This window comes from Ranitomeya imitator, chromosome 3, assembly GCF_032444005.1.
Source record: "Ranitomeya imitator isolate aRanImi1 chromosome 3, aRanImi1.pri, whole genome shotgun sequence".
In the NCBI taxonomy this organism is placed as follows: Eukaryota; Metazoa; Chordata; class Amphibia; order Anura; family Dendrobatidae; genus Ranitomeya; species Ranitomeya imitator.
This window is the reverse complement of record NC_091284.1, coordinates 10732567-10749817: the sequence shown is the minus strand read 5'-3', so window position 1 is coordinate 10749817 and position 17251 is coordinate 10732567. Positions and strand designations below refer to the sequence as shown.

At 46.7% G+C, this 17251-nt stretch overlaps 1 protein-coding gene and 1 pseudogene across 1 annotated transcript in view; both read left to right on the top strand.

Annotated features, from left to right (window-relative positions):
• GPR156 (G protein-coupled receptor 156) overlaps positions 1–17251 on the top strand; it is a 189935-nt gene that overhangs the window by 141441 nt on the left and 31243 nt on the right. The window lies entirely within an intron of this gene.
• Positions 368–8268, top strand: LOC138671423 (TLR4 interactor with leucine rich repeats-like; annotated as a pseudogene).

The window sequence follows — 17251 nt, the reverse complement described above, 5'->3', positions numbered from 1 at the left end:
TAGGCTGGATGTGAGGTCTGTGTGTCTCTCCCAGTAATATAAGCTGGATGTGAGGTCTGTGTGTCTCCCAGTAATACAGGCTGGATGTGAGGTCCATGTGTCTCTCCCAGTAATATAGGCTGGATATGAGGTCTGTGTGTCTCTCCCAGTAATATAGGCTGGATGTGAGGTCTGTGTGTCTCTCCCAGTAATACAGGCTGGATGTGAGGTCCATGTGTCACTCCCAGTAATATAGGCTGGATGTGAGGTCTGTGTGTCTCCCTGTATTATAGGCTGGATGTGAGGTCTGTGTGTGTCTCCCTGTATTATAGGCTGGATGTGAGGTCTGTGCGTCTCTAGTTTTTCTTCATAAAAAAATATACTTAGAATGTTGTTTAACTTTGTATTTAATATGAAAATAAACCATAAAAAATGGTACATAGACTTTAAAGGGAATCTGTCATGTCCCAAACTGCTATTTACCGGATATATCTTTAATCTGCAGGTAAATGGGGTAAAAATCCTGCCTAACATATGAACTGCTATCCTCCCTGCAGCCTCTCGCTTTCAGTCATCAGGGCGGTTACAATCCCCATTCACTACATGGTGCGCTGCAATCACTCCCCTAAAAGTTGACTGACATCCTGCTCCGCACTATCACATATATAAGTGCTGGAGAGGGATCACAGCGCGCTCACTGTGTAGAGATGGAGGACTGTAACCGCCCCTGCACCGCCCCAATGACTGCATGTGAGCGGCTGCAGGGGGGATAGAAGTTCATTTTATCCCAGTAGCCGCTGCTACAATATGGCAGGAAGCATTAACAGTATTGTCCTGCAGATGAACAATATATCTGTAAATGCTTCTGGACAGGTTCCCTTTAATGCTGACATGCATTGCAGTATTTATTTTTAATATACATCAATATTATCTACAATATCTGACCCTCAGCCTCATAGAGTCACTGTCATTAAAAAAAATTTCTGCTCTCAGGCCAGAGTCAGTCTTCTGTATATTGGCCTCAGTCTGGTGTTTGGGCCTCTGCTGGGGAAGAGCTGGAGACTTTACCGAGTGTTTACTCATCGAGTGCCAGATAAACGAGTGGTGAGTAATACAAGGCCCACCATAACTGGTACTGACTGTATAACCAGGCTCCAGTGATGTCTGATTTATCCTGTGTTACATCCTGTATTATACCCCAGAGCTGCGCTCACTATTCTGCTGGTGCAGTCACTGTGTACATACATTACATTACTGATCCTGAGTTACATCCTGTATTATACCCCAGAGCTGCACTCACTATTCTGCTGGTGCAGTCACTGTGTACATACATTACATTACTGATCCTGAGTTACATCCTGTATTATACTCCAGAGCTGCACTCACTATTCTGCTGGTACAGTCACTGTGTACATACATTACATTACTGATCCTGAGTTACCTCCTGTATTATACTCCAGAGCTGCACTCACTATTCTGCTGGTGCAGTCACTGTGTACATACATTACATTACTGATCCTGAGTTACATCCTGTATTATACCCCAGAGCTGCACTCACTATTCTGCTGGTGCAGTCACTGTGTACATACATTACATTACTGATCCTGAGTTACATCCTGTATTATACTCCAGAGCTGCACTCACTATTCTGCTGGTGCAGTCACTGTGTACATACATTACTGATCCTGAGTTACATCCTGTATTATACTCCAGAGCTGCACTCACTATTCTGCTGGTGCAGTCACTGTGTACATACATTACATTACTGATCCTGAGTTACCTCCTGTATTATACCCCAGAGCTGCACTCACTATTCTGCTGGTGCAGTCACTGTGTACATACATTACATTACTGATCCTGAGTTACATCCTGTATTATACCCCAGAGCTGCACTCACTATTCTGCTGGTGCAGTCACTGTGTACATACATTACATTACTGATCCTGAGTTACCTCCTGTGTTATACTCCAGAGCTGCACTCACTATTCTGCTGGTGCAGTCACTGTGTACATACATTACATTACTGACCCTGAGTTACATCCTGTATTATACCCCAGAGCTGCACTCACTATTCTGCTGGTGCAGTCACTGTGTACATACATTACATTACTGATCCTGAGCTACATCCTGTATTATACCCCAGAGCTGCACTCACTATTCTGCTGGTGCAGTCACTGTGTACATACATTACATTACTGATCCTGAGTTACATCCCGTATTACACTCCAGAGCTGCACTCACTATTCTGCTGGTGCAGTCACTGTGTACATACATTACATTACTGATCCTGAGTTACATCCTGTATTATACCCCAGAGCTGCACTCACTATTCTGCTGGTGCAGACACTGTGTACATACATTACATTACTGATCCTGAGTTACCTCCTGTGTTATACTCCAGAGCTGCACTCACTATTCTGCTGGTGCAGTCACTGTGTACATACATTACATTACTGATCCTGAGTTACATCCTGTAGTATACCCCAGAGCTGCACTCACTATTCTGCTGGTACAGTCACTGTGTACATACATTACATTACTGACCCTGAGTTACATCCTGTATTATACCCCAGAGCTGCACTCACTATTCTGCTGGTGCAGTCACTGTGTACACACATTACATTACTGATCCTGAGTTACATCCTGTATTATACCCCAGAGCTGCACTCACTATTCTGCTGGTGCAGTCACTGTGTACATACATTACATTACTGATCCTGACTTACCTCCTGTATTATACTCCAGAGCTGCACTCACTATTCTGCTGGTGCAGTCACTGTGTACATACATTACATTACTGATCCTGAGTTACCTCCTGTATTATACCCCAGAGCTGCACTCACTATTCTGCTGGTACAGTCACTGTGTACATACATTACATTACTGATCCTGCATTACATCCTGTATTATACTCCAGAGCTGCACTCCATTTTATATCCTCAGCATTGCCTCCTTGTTCAGGGTCAGCACAGAGCTAGGTCTTGGACAGGGTGGTCTTCACACCAGATTCCCTTTGTATTACAGAAGCCAAATAAATAAATTGGGGTCTGTTCACACAGCACATATTTGCTGTTGATCTTCAGCAGTAAATATTCTGCAGTGTTTATCCAGAAATCTGGACCCGTTTAGTGATCACATGTGGTTCGGCCGTAGTCCGCGCCTTTCCTCTTCCCGCACGCCTCCTTAGTCCGCGCCTTTCCTCTTCCCGCACGCCTCCTTAGTCCGCGCCTCTTATTCAATGTCTTGGCCACACACAGGTGTAATAAAAGGACTTTGAAATCTACAACGTGGTGAGTGCCGCAGATTTTCTCCTCATTGTGATCCCTAAATTTACTCTACTTGCTACATATAAATATATCTCTGGGTTATTTACACCCGGATTTTCTTTGTAGCATTTGAATGAGATTTTGTTACATTGTATGAACAATTCTTGGTAATGTAACAATCTGCAGCAGATCCACCCGTGTGTGCAAGACGCCCCTATCATTGTCCTCGTGAGGCAGGCGCTGGCGCAGCTATTATATGCACAGTGAATATAAAAAGTCTACACACCTTGTGTAAAATTCAAGGTTTTTGTCATTGGAGGGTGTCCAGCACTGAGGACTCTCAATTCTAAATAGTTTTTGGAAGGAGATTTCTAAGCCTGACCATTGGGAGGAGATGGTTAGTGCAGGGTTCACCTGTACCAAGACCCCGGTGAGATGGGGAAGGCATATACCGTATATATATATATATATATATATATATATATATATATATATATATATATATATATATAGTGCAGTTGATATTGGTGACCCCACTGTTGGCTGGAATGTGGAGAAGTCTCCAGAACCAGGTGATTGTCAACATTCACCACAGATACTGTGCTCCAACAGGGGGATATTTTCAGTTCCGAAATCCGGCCACTTTCTAAGCCCAGCTGCAACTAAAACCTACAGCTTAGGAGGAAACTTTATTACCAACCTACAGTAAGAGCCATAGACTTTTTATTACAATTCACAGAGACTTGATCTGCAGTATAATCCGTCCATTCATCTGAAGGCATTGGAGCCACTCACTCACCGGTAAGAACCGTTCCTGGGCAATAACTGCTTTCTTCTCTTACTACTAATGCTTCGTTGCCACTTAAGGTCCTTAACGTGAATTTCCACCAACTTCACAATATCAGGCGATCCAGTCTTTCTAACTTAGAGACACTTATTAAGTTGAGGCTGGACGGTAATAATATCCAGATACTTCATGCATCTCCTCTCTTGGGTCTCTCGAATCTGCTTTACTTGCATCTGGAACACAATAAAATTACCAATATCAGTAAATATGCGAATGTAGATTGTAAGCAGGGACCTCGCCCCTAATGTCACCGTCTCACTGTCCTACCTTGTACTGAATTTATTGTCTGTACATGTCCCCGCTCAATTGTAAAGTACTGCGGAATATGTTGGCGCTATATAAACAAAAAAATTATTATTATTGTCAAATTGCGTTTGTTGAGCCTGTCAGGAAACCCCTTGAATTCCTTGAGATTTCCTATATTTTTGCCTTTGCGCTCTTTAAACACACTAACCATGGCTGGAAATAATCTACAATAACTAGGACCAGGTGTTTTCAATGGACTACAAAGGCTTTCCAAGCTCAAACAGGATTTCCTCACTCCATAGTAAGCAGGGGTGGATTAAGGGTAGCCAGGGCCCCGGGCTGTTCACACACTGTGGGCCCCCCCGGTCATGTGACGGGGGTCATGTGACGGGGGTCATGTGACGGGGGTCATGTGACGGGGGTCATGTGACGGGGGTCATGTGACGGGGGTCATGTGACGGGGGTCATGTGACGGGGGTCATGTGACGGGGGGTCATGTGGCGGGGGGTCATGTGGCGGGGGGTCATGTGGCAGGGGGTCATGTGGCGGGGGTCATGTGGCGGGGGTCATGTGACGGGGGTCATGTGACGGGGGTCATGATATACCCGAACCAGATTATTCCAGAAAAATGGCCGGGCCCTACTCTACTGTAACCTATTCAATATTTGTTAAAATCTGCAATACAATTTAGGTATATCTTGACCAATAATATCACATACAAGGAACAAATACAACCGCACCGTGACCAGACCACAAATTACAACCACAGTGATCGAATAATATCACATACAAGGAACAAATACCACCGCACCATGTCAAGACCACATATTACCACTTGGTGACCAAATAGCACATACAAGGGACAAATACCACAACACCATTTCCAGACCACATATTACCACCACATAGTGACTGAATACTACAATACTGATCAGTAATAAAAAAAAACAAAAAACAAACACAATACTATCACCATAAGTGCCAGTATTCACAGGAGATCTGTACTTAGTATGCAGTGTCTGTAGAGGTAATACAGAGATCACTGGTGACATTGTACACAGGTTCTCTGTATATAGTATACAGTGTATAGTGTCAGTGTATAGGTAACACTGACTCACCAGTGACGTCTCTAGGTGAAGTCCTTCATCTTTCATCCAGCACAGACCGCCATCATTTCTTCCAGCCAGGACTCGTTTCTGCAGGAAATAACACAGTTATCTCGAGCTCCGCTTGCAGAACACATTACTTAATTTTTCACAACTTCTACATTACACCACATGAAGAGAAAAAGGCGATATAGTGTCACTCTGCACAGTAACAGGACCGCCCCCCCAATTAAAACAGTATACTCAAAAAATAAAATAAATACATCACTGCAGTAATAATATCCCTTAATTAGCCCCTATGGTAATACTATTCCCCACCCCATGTATCTCATTCCTCGCTCCAGCCATATGTTCTCCCATCCTGCACTCATGAGTATCCATCCTGCCCCATATGATCTCCCCATCCTGCCCCGTCTGTCTCCATCGTATCCATCCTGCCCCATGATCCAATCCTGCCCCATGTCTCCAATCATGCCCCGTGTCTACATTCTGTCCATGCCTCCAGTCCTGCCCCCAGTGTGTCCAGCAATCTGCCCCAGTGTGTCCAGCAATCTGCCCCACTGTCTCCAGCAATCTGCCCCCAGTGTGTCCTCCAATCTGCCCCAGTGTCTCCAGCATTTCCCCCAGTGTGTCCTCCAGCATTGTCCCCCAGTGTGTCCTCCAGCAATCTGCCCCACTGTCTCCAGCATTGCCCCCCAGTGTGTCCTCCAGCAATCTGCCCCAGTCTCCAGCATTGCCCCACTGTCTCCAGCATTGCCCCACTGTCTCCAGCATTGCCCCACTGTCCCCAGCATTGCCCCACTGTCTCCAGCAATCTGCCCCCAGTGTGTCCTCCAATCTGCCTCAGTGTCTCCAGCATTGCCCCCAGTGTGTCCTCCAGCAATCTGCCCACAGTCTCCAGCATTGCCCCACTGTCTCCAGCATTGCCCCACTGTCTCCAGCATTGCCCCACTGTCTCCAGCATTGCCCCACTGTCCCCAGCATTGCCCCACTGTCTCCAGCATTGCCCCACTGTCCCCAGCATTGCCCCACTGTCTCCAGCATTGCCCCACTGTCTCCAGCAATCTGCCCCCAGTGTGTCCTCCAATCTGCCCCAGTGTCTCCAGCATTGCCCCCCAGTGTGTCCTCCAGCAATCTGCCCCACTGTCTCTAGCATTGCCCCCAGTGTGTCCTCCAGCAATCTGCCCCAGTGTGTCCTCCAGCATTGCCCCCCAGCAATCTGCCCCAACTGTCTCCAGCATTGCCCCCCAGTGTGTCCTCCAGCAATCTGCCCCACTGTCTCCAGCATTGCCCCCAGTGTGTCCTCCAGCAATCTGCCCCAGTGTGTCCTCCAGCATTGCCCTCAGTGTGTCCTCCAACCTGCCCCAGTGTGTCCAGGATTGCCCCCAGTGTGTCCTCCAGCATTGCCCCCCAGTGTGTCCTCCAGCATTGCCCCCCAGTGTGTCCTCCAGCATTGCCCCCCAGTGTGTCCTCCAACCTGCCCCAGTGTCTCCAGCATTGCCCCCCAGTGTGTCCTCCAACCTGCCCCAGTGTCTCCAGCATTGCCCTCCAGTGTGTCCACAGTCCACCGTTTAACTGATCAAAAAAAAAAAAACAGTCTCCTCACCTGTCCGCGCTCCAGGCGGCGAGCTCCCTTCTGCAGCGCACACTCACCGGCGACTGACAATGACGTCAGACGCCGGCGACGTGTGCGCGGGGCCGACTTCAGCCGCCAGCCTCCAATTGGCTGGCGGCTGTTGTTGTCAACTATTGACGTGTGGGCGCGCGCCCGCACATCAATAGGAAACTGCCGCAGCGCTGCAAGGGGCCCGGGGAGCAAATGAGAAGGGGCCCGATGCGGGCCCCCTCTCTCTGCCCACCGGGTCCGGGGGCACATAAACGCCGCCCGGCGGCGGGCAGTCAGACTCACAGATGATTATCAGAGGGTTAATCTGCGGTAGCCCAGGGCCCCCCCAGACCACTGGGCCCTGGGCTACCGCCCATATTGACCCTCTGATAATCCGCCCCTGATAGTAAGAGCTCCAACTGGATGGCAACTCGCTGGCCAAACTCCCCGGAGGCCTCCTGCCATCACTGCACAGTTTGTCGGACCCTGAGCTGCAATGCGCTGTCACAATTGCAACCCGGAACCTTTAGGGGCCTAAACCGTCTCAGGGTTCTAGATTTGCAGCACAATATGTTGAACTTCCTCCCTCAGGATATTTTTCCTTGTAATTTAGCTCTTTATCAGTTACAGCTGGATGGAAATCGATGGAACTGTAAGTGCCATCTATTGGGGTCTAAGCACTGGATTCTGGGGACCCTGCAGTCACGGGCGCATGCTAACTGTGCTTGTACAGTGCAGGGAGCCTCTGGAAGTTGCAGGGAAATACTTGGACTACCTTGATGATGCCTATGTACAGGCAGTAGGAGGCTGCACGCTCGGCACCATATCTCCAGAACTGGCTACTCCCATGCAAGATGACCATTCTATAAAGCAGAGGACGAGTGCTGCTAGCATCGATCCTATAGAGCAGACAACGACAACTGCTCCTCATCTTCATTTATTAGCTCCTAAATCAACACTTGCATCAAGAGGACCTACTTTGCTTCTAACCCCAGCGTCAGTGCACATGGTGCCAAGCACAAAGAGAAAAGGTTAGGTGGCTCTGGACGTCACGAGGGACTACAAACTGATAAAAAACAAAATATAAAGACTTCAACTGGATCCAGCAATCCTAATGGAATTAAACAGAATGGAGATGCTGAAAAGCAAAATGCAGATAAATTGCAGATGGCAACTGAGCCATTAACACGGTTCCATCTCACGCAACATCTGTTGTGAATTCTGTGGCAGAGCTCCCTCCTGTGGTCACAAGTGGTACTTCGGCTGATTCTCTCTGTGAGCTTCTGTTGGTGGAGGGAAGTGGTACTGCGGCTTCTGAGTTTCCTTCCTCAGGTGATCTGGTGAGGTCGTTAGGTGCTTCTCTAGTTAACTCCACCTAATGCTTTGATCCTGGCTTCCTGTCAATGTTCCAGTGTTGGACTTGCTTTTCCCTGGATCTTTCCTGTGGCCTGCTGCTCTGCATAGCTAAGTTCTTCTTTGCTATTTTGTTTGCTATTTTTTCTGTCCAGCTTGTCTATTTTGTTGCTGGAAGCGCTGGGACGCAAAGGGTGTACCTCCGTGCCGTTAGTTCGGTACGGAGGGTCTTTTTGCCCCCTTTGCGTGGTTTTCTTTAGGGTTTTGTGTAGACCGCAAAGTTACCTTTTCTATCCTCGATCTGTTAAGAAAGTCGGGCCTCACTTTGCTGAATCTATTTCATCTCTACGTTTGTCTTTTCATCTTAACTCACAGTCATTATATGTGGGGGGCTGCCTTTTCCTTTGGGGTATTTCTCTGAGGCAAGGTAGGCTTATTTTCTATCTTCAGGCTAGTTAGTTTCTCAGGCTGTGCCGAGTTGCATAGGCAGAGTTAGGCGCAATCCACGGCTGCCTCTAGTGTTTGGAGAGGATTAGGGATTGCGGTCTGCAGAGTTCCCACGTCTCAGAGCTCGTTCTATGATTTTGGGTTATTGTCAGATCACTGTATGTGCTCTGACCGCTATGTCCATTGTAGTACTGAATTGCCTTTCATAACAGTACAGGAAGCCAAAAGTACTAATGATTCTCAATAGAGGGAAAAAATAAGTTCTGAGACCATTTTTTTTTCTTTGCACTGTGTTTTGCCTTTTTTTTTCCCCTAGACATTTAGGTGATTCAGTACACAGGTGTAGCAATGGACATTAGAAGTCTGTCTTCATTTGTGGATCAGCTCTCGGCAAGAGTACAAAAGATTCAAGACACTATTGATCAGAAATCTATGTTGGAACCAAGAATTCCTATTCCTGATTTGTTTTTTGGAGATAGAACTAAGTTTCTGAGTTTCAAAAATAATTGTAAATTATTTCTGGCCTTGAAACCTCGCTCCTCTGGTGATCCAGTTCAACAGGTTTTGATTGTTATTTCTTTTTTGCGCGGCGACCCTCAGGACTGGGTATTTTCTCTTGCGCCAGGAGATCCTGCATTGAGTAATATCGATGCGTTTTTCCTGGCGCTCGGATTGCTGTACGATGAACCTAATTCAGTGCATCAGGCAGAGAAAAATTTGCTGGCTCTTTGTCAGGGTCAGGATGAGATAGAGGTATATTGTCAGAAATTTAGAAAGTGGTCCGTGTTCACTCAATGGAATGAATCTGCGCTGGCAGCTATGTTCAGAAAGGGTCTCTCTGAAGCCCTTAAGGATGTCATGGTGGGATTTCCTATGCCTGCTGGTTTGAATGAGTCTATGTCTTTGGCCATTCAGATCGGTCGACGCTTGCGTGAGCGTAAATCTGTGCACCATTTGGCGGTATTACCTGAGCTTAAACCTGAGCCTATGCAGTGCGATAGGACTTTGACCAGAGTTAAACGGCAAGAACACAGACGTCTGAATGGGCTGTGTTTCTACTGTGGTGATTCCACTCATGCTATCTCTGATTGTCCTAAGCGCACTAAGCGGTTCGCTAGGTCTGCCACCATTGGTACGGTACAGTCAAAATTTCTTCTGTCCGTTACCTTGATCTGCTCTTTGTCATCGTATTCTGTCATGGCATTTGTGGATTCAGGCGCTGCCCTGAATTTGATGGACTTGGAGTATGCTAGGCGTTGTGGGTTTCTCTTAGAGCCCTTGCAGTGTCCTATTCCATTGAGAGGAATTGATGCTACGCCTTTGGCCAAGAATAAGCCTCAATACTGGACCCAGCTGACCATGTGCATGGCTCCTGCACATCAGGAGGTTATTCGCTTTCTGGTGTTGTATAATCTGCATGATGTGGTCGTGTTGGGGTTGCCATGGCTACAAGCCCATAATCCAGTATTAGATTGGAAATCCATGTCGGTGTCCAGCTGGGGTTGTCAGGGGGTACATGGTGATGTTCCATTTCTGTCAATTTCGTCATCCATCCCTTCTGAGGTTCCAGAGTTCTTGTCTGATTACCGGGATGTATTTGATGAGCCCAAGTCCGATGCCCTACCTCCGCATAGGGATTGTGATTGTGCTATCAATTTGATTCCTGGTAGTAAATTCCCAAAAGGTCGACTGTTTAATTTATCCGTGCCTGAGCACGCCGCTATGCGCAGTTATGTGAAGGAATCCCTGGAGAAGGGGCATATTCGCCCGTCATCGTCACCATTAGGAGCAGGGTTCTTTTTTGTAGCCAAGAAGGATGGTTCGCTGAGACCTTGTATAGATTACCGCCTTCTAAATAAGATCACGGTTAAATTTCAGTACCCCTTGCCATTGTTATCTGATTTGTTTGCTCGGATTAAAGGGGCTAGTTGGTTCACCAAGATAGATCTTCGTGGTTCATATTATCTGGTGCGAATCAGGCGAGGAGATGAATGGAAAACTGCATTTAATACGCCCGAGGGTCATTTTGAGTATCTAGTGATGCCATTCGGACTTGCCAATGCTCCATCAGTGTTTCAGTCCTTTATGCATGACATCTTCCGAGAGTACCTGGATAAATTCCTGATTGTGTACTTGGATGACATTTTGATCTTCTCGGATGATTGGGGGTCTCATGTGAAGCAGGTCAGAACGGTGTTTCAGGTCCTGCGTGCTAATTCTTTGTTTGTGAAGGGATCAAAGTGTCTCTTTGGTGTGCAGAAGGTTTCATTTTTGGGGTTCATCTTTTCCCCTTCTACTATCGAGATGGATCCTGTTAAGGTCCAAGCCATCCATGATTGGACTCAGCCGACATCTCTGAAAAGTCTGCAAAAGTTCCTGGGCTTTGCTAATTTTTATCGTCGCTTCATCTGCAATTTTTCTAGTGTTGCCAAACCATTGACCGATTTGACCAAGAAGGGTGCTGATTTGGTCAATTGGTCTTCTGCTGCTGTGGAAGCTTTTCAAGACTTGAAGCGTCGTTTTTCTTCTGCCCCTGTGTTGTGTCAACCAGATGTTTCTCTTCCGTTCCAGGTCGAGGTTGATGCTTCTGAGATTGGAGCAGGGGCTGTTTTGTCGCAGAGAGGTTCTGATTGCTCAGTGATGAAACCATGCGCTTTTTTTTCCAGGAAGTTTTCGCCTGCTGAGCGAAATTATGATGTGGGCAACCGAGAGTTGCTGGCCATGAAGTGGGCATTCGAGGAGTGGCGTCATTGGCTTGAAGGAGCTAAGCATCGCGTGGTGGTCTTGACTGATCATAAGAACTTGACTTATCTTGAGTCTGCTAAGCGGTTGAATCCTAGACAGGCTCGTTGGTCGCTGTTTTTTGCCCGTTTTGACTTTGTGATTTCGTACCTTCCGGGCTCTAAAAATGTGAAGGCGGATGCTCTGTCTAGGAGTTTTGTGCCCGACTCTCCGGGTTTGTCTGAGCCGGCGGGTATCCTCAAGGAAGGAGTAATTGTGTCTGCCATCTCCCCTGATTTGCGGCGGGTGCTGCAAAAATTTCAGGCTAATAAACCTGATCGTTGTCCAGCGGAGAGACTGTTTGTCCCTGATAGGTGGACCAATAAAGTTATCTCTGAGGTTCATGGTTCGGTGTTGGCTGGTCATCCTGGAATCTTTGGTACTAGAGAGTTGGTGGCTAGATCCTTTTGGTGGCCGTCTCTGTCGCAGGATGTGCGTGTTTTTGTGCAGTCCTGTGGGATTTGTGCTCGGGCTAAGCCCTGCTGTTCTCGTGCCAGTGGGTTGCTTTTGCCCTTGCCGGTCCCGAAGAGGCCTTGGACACATATCTCTATGGATTTTATTTCTGATCTTCTCCAATCCAAGATCTTCTCCACAACATACTCCAATTCTCCCTCCACCAGCACTGGAGCAGGAGGCTCAAGCGAAGGAACAACAGGTACCTCATACTTCCGCAACAACGACCGATGGAACACATTATGAATAGCAAACGATGCCGGGAGATCCAAACGAAACGACACAGGGTTAAGAATTTCCAAGATCCTATAGGGACCGATGAACCGAGGCTTGAACTTAGGAGAAGAGACCTTCATAGGAACAAAACGAGAAGACAACCACACCAAGTCACCAACAAGAAGTCGAGGACCCACGCGGCGACGGCGATTATCAAACTGCTGAGCCTTCTCCTGGGACAACTTCAAATTGTCCACCACATGACTCCAAATCCGATGCAACCTATCCACCACCATGTCCACTCCAGGACAATCAGAAGGTTCCACCTGACCAGAGGAAAAACGAGGATGAAACCCCGAATTACAAAAGAAAAGAGAAACCAAGGTAGCAGAACTACCCCGATTATTAAGGGCAAACTCGGCCAGCGGCAAAAAGGTAACCCAGTCATCCTGATCAGCAGAAACAAAACACCTTAAATAAGTTTCCAAGGTCTGATTAGTTCGTTCAGTCTGGCCATTCGTCTGAGGATGGAATGCAGACGAAAAGGACAAATCAATGCCCATCTTAGCACAGAACGTCCGCCAAAATCTAGACACAAACTGGGATCCCCTGTCAGAAACGATGTTCTCAGGAATCCCATGCAAACGAACCACATTCTGAAAAAACAGAGGGACCAACTCAGAGGAGGAAGGCAACTTAGGCAAGGGTACCAGATGAACCATTTTAGAAAAGCGATCACACACAACCCAGATGACGGACATTTTTTGAGAGACAGGGAGATCCGAAATAAAGTCCATGGAAATGTGCGTCCAAGGCCTCTTCGGGATAGGCAAAGGTGACAACAATCCACTGGCCCGAGAACAGCAAGGCTTAGCCCGAGCGCAAACCTCACAAGACTGCACAAAAGAACGCACATCCCTCGACAAGGAAGGCCACCAAAAAGACCTGGCCACCAAGTCTCCAGTACCAAATATTCCAGGATGACCTGCCAACGCAGAAGAATGGACCTCGGAGATGACTCTACTGGTCCAATTATCCGGAACAAACAGTCTCTCAGGCGGACAACGATCAGGTTTACCCGCCTGAAACTCCTGCAAAGCACGTCGCAAGTCTGGGGAGACAGCAGACAAAATCACCCCATCCCTAAGGATACCAGAGGGCTCAGAATTTCCAAGGGAGTCAGGCACAAAACTCCTAGAAAGAGCATCCGCCTTCACATTCTTTGAACCTGGCAGGTATGAAACCACAAAATTGAAACGAGAGAAAAACAGTGACCAACGAGCCTGTCTAGGATTCAGACGCCTGGCAGACTCAAGGTAAATCAAATTTTTGTGATCAGTCAAGACCACCACACGATGTCTAGCACCCTCTAGCCAATGACGCCACTCCTCAAATGCCCACTTCATGGCCAAAAGTTCCCGATTACCAACATCATAATTCCGCTCAGCCGGCGAAAACTTTCTAGAAAAAAACGCGCATGGCTTCATCACTGAGCCATCGGAGCTTCTCTGTGACAAAACCGCCCCCGCTCCAATCTCGGAAGCATCAACCTCAACCTGAAAAGGGAGCGAAACATCTGGCTGACGCAACACAGGAGCAGAAGAAAACCGGCGCTTAAGTTCCTGAAAGGCCTCCACAGCCGCAGGAGACCAATTAGCAACATCAGTACCCTTCTTAGTCAAATCCGTCAAAGGCTTAACAACACTAGAAAAATTAGTTATAAAACGACGATAGAAATTAGCAAAACCCAAGAACTTCTGTAGACTCTTAAGAGATGTAGGCTGCGTCCAGTCACAAATAGCCTGAACCTTGACGGGATCCATCTCAATAGTAGAAGGGGAAAAAATATACCCCAAGAAAGAAATCTTCTGGACTCCAAAGAGACACTTTGAGCCTTTTACAAACAAGGAATTGGCCCGCAGGACCTGAAACACCTTCCTGACCTGCTGAACATGAGACTCCCAGTCATCAGAAAAAACCAAAATATCATCCAAATACACAATCATAAATGTATCCAGATATTCACGGAAAATATCGTGCATAAAGGACTGGAAGACTGAAGGAGCATTAGAAAGTCCAAAAGGCATTACCAAATACTCAAAATGGCCCTCAGGCGTATTAAATGCGGTTTTCCACTCATCACCTTGCTTTATTCGTATAAGATTATACGCACCCCGAAGATCAATCTTAGTGAACCATTTAGCCCCCTTAATGCGAGCAAACAAATCAGTCAACAATGGCAAAGGATACTGATATTTTACGGTAATCTTATTCAAAAGACGATAATCTATACAAGGCCTCAAGGAACCATCTTTTTTGGCCACGAAAAAAAAAACCTGCTCCCAAAGGGGACAAAGATGGACGGATATGTCCCTTTTCCAAGGACTCCTTAACATAATCCCGCATAGCAGTATGCTCTGGCACTGACAGATTGAACAAACGACCTTTAGGAAATTTACTGCCTGGAATTAAATTTATAGCACAATCGCAATCCCTGTGAGGAGGAAGCGAACTGAGCTTAGGCTCCTCAAAAACATCCCGATAGTCAGACAAAAACACAGGAATCTCAGAAGGAGTAGATGAAGCGATAGAAATCGGAGGTGCATCATCATGACCCCCCTGACAACCCCAGCTTAACACAGACATTGATTTCCAGTCAAGGACTGGATTATGAGTTTGTAACCATGGCAGACCAAGTACTAGAACATCATGCAAATTATACAGTACCAGGAAGCGAATCACCTCCTGATGAACGGGAGTCATACGCATGGTCACTTGTGTTCAGTACTGAGGTTTATTCATAGCCAAAGGTGTAGAGTCAATTCCCTTCAAAGGAATAGGGACTTCCAGAGGCTCCAGACTAAACCCACAGCGATTGGCAAATGACCAATCCATAAGACTCAGGGCAGCGCCTGAATCCACATAGGCATCGACGGAAATGGATGATAATGAACAAATCAGAGTCACAGACAGAATGAACTTAGACTGTAAAGTACTAATGGCAACAGACTTATCAACCTTTTTTGTGTGTTTAGAGCATGCTGATATAACATGAGCTGAATCACCACAATAAAAGCACAACCCTTTTTTCCGCCTATACTTTTGCCGTTCACTTCTGGACTGAATTCTATCACATTGCATTATCTCAGGTGACGGTTCAGACGACACCGCCAAATGATGCACAGGTTTGCGCTCCCGTAAACGCCGATCAATCTGAACAGCCATAGTCATAGACTCATTCAGACCAGCAGGCGCAGGGAACCCCACCATAACATCTTTAATGGCCTCAGAAAGGCCATCTCTAAACTTTGCAGCCAGAGCGCACTCATTCCACTGAGTAAGTACCGACCACTTCCGAAATTTTTGACAATAAATTTCTGCTTCATCTTGCCCCTGAGAGAGGGCCAACAAAGCTTTTTCAGCCTGAATCTCTTGGTTAGGTTCCTCATAGAGCAAACCCAATGCCAGAAAAAACGCATCTGCCTTAAGCAACGCATGGTCCCCTGGTGCCAATGCAAATGCCCAATCCTGAGGGTCACCCCGCAGGAAAGATATAATTATCTTGACTTGCTGAGCAGGGTCTCCAGAGGAGCGAGATTTCAAAGAAAGAAACAACTTGCAATTGTTCCTAAAATTCAGAAAACGAGATCTATCTCCAGAAAAAAACTCTGGGACAGGAATTCTAGGTTCAGACATAGGAGCATGTACAACAAAATCCTGTATATTTTGAACCTTAGTGGCAAGATTATTCAGGCTGGAAGCCAAACTCTGGACGTCCATGATAAACAGCTGAGATCAGAGCCATTCAAAGATTAAGAGGAGGAGGAAGTAGCCAGGCTGCAATAAGGCTAGGCAGCAAACTCTGAGGGGGAAAAAAAAAAAAACTTCCTCAGACTACTTATCCTCCTACTTCAGCCAATACAATTAACACTTTGTGGTCCGGTTATACTGTCATGATCCCAATGGCAGGGGATCACAAAAAGGACAAGCACAGATACAAACAAGCTCTAGGGCGATGGAACCTGAGCTGACCGCGACCCTGAACCTAACACACAAATAAATGTAGCCGGGGAACGTGCCTACGATGATCCTAGACGTCTCGCTCCAGCCGAAGATCTAACTTCCCCTATCAGAAGAAACACAGACCTCTCTTGCCTCCAGAGAAATACCCCACAGCAAATAGCAGCCCCCCACATATAATGACGGTGAAATGAGAGGAAAGCACATACGTAGTATGAAAACAGTTTCAGCAAAATGAGGCCTGTTAAAGCTAGATAGCAGAGGATACAAAAGTGAACTGCGCGGTCAGCGAAAAACTGTTCAAAAAACCATCCTGAAATTACTTGAACTCATGTGCCAACTCATGGTACATGAAAAGCAATTTCAGCCCACTAGAGCAACCAGCAGCAGAGAATCACATATCTGCAGGCTGGACTAAAAACCAAATTAAGCAAAACACAAAACAGGAAAATCCAAACTTAGCTTGTCCAGAAGGTACTAGGAGCAGGGAGCAGAGGTAACAAGACACACTGGATACATTGATAACCGGCGAGGAAATGCCAGCAAAGCCAGGTTAAATAGGAAACTCCCATATGCTGATGGTACAGGTGGAACCCAGAAACCCAGGAAAGACAAGTCACCCAGTACCATAAGTAACCACCAGAGGGAGCCCAAAAACAGAACTCACAACATTCAGGGTCCTATATGAACGTTTTGGCGATTTGTGTATCCTCGCGGCCATGCAGAATATTTAACTTTGCTGGAGCTCACAGGAGATACTCCATATTTGGTATTTTGACCTCGGACCATTACCCGACTACGACTTTGTCTCTTACCTCTCTTTACAACGTACCCTTGTGGCTTTTAACCTCAGACTCCTCGACTCTCCCGACTCACGGCTTGTCCGTGAGAAGTGACTTAGTGTTGCATAGCCTTTGAGTAGAGACAAAAT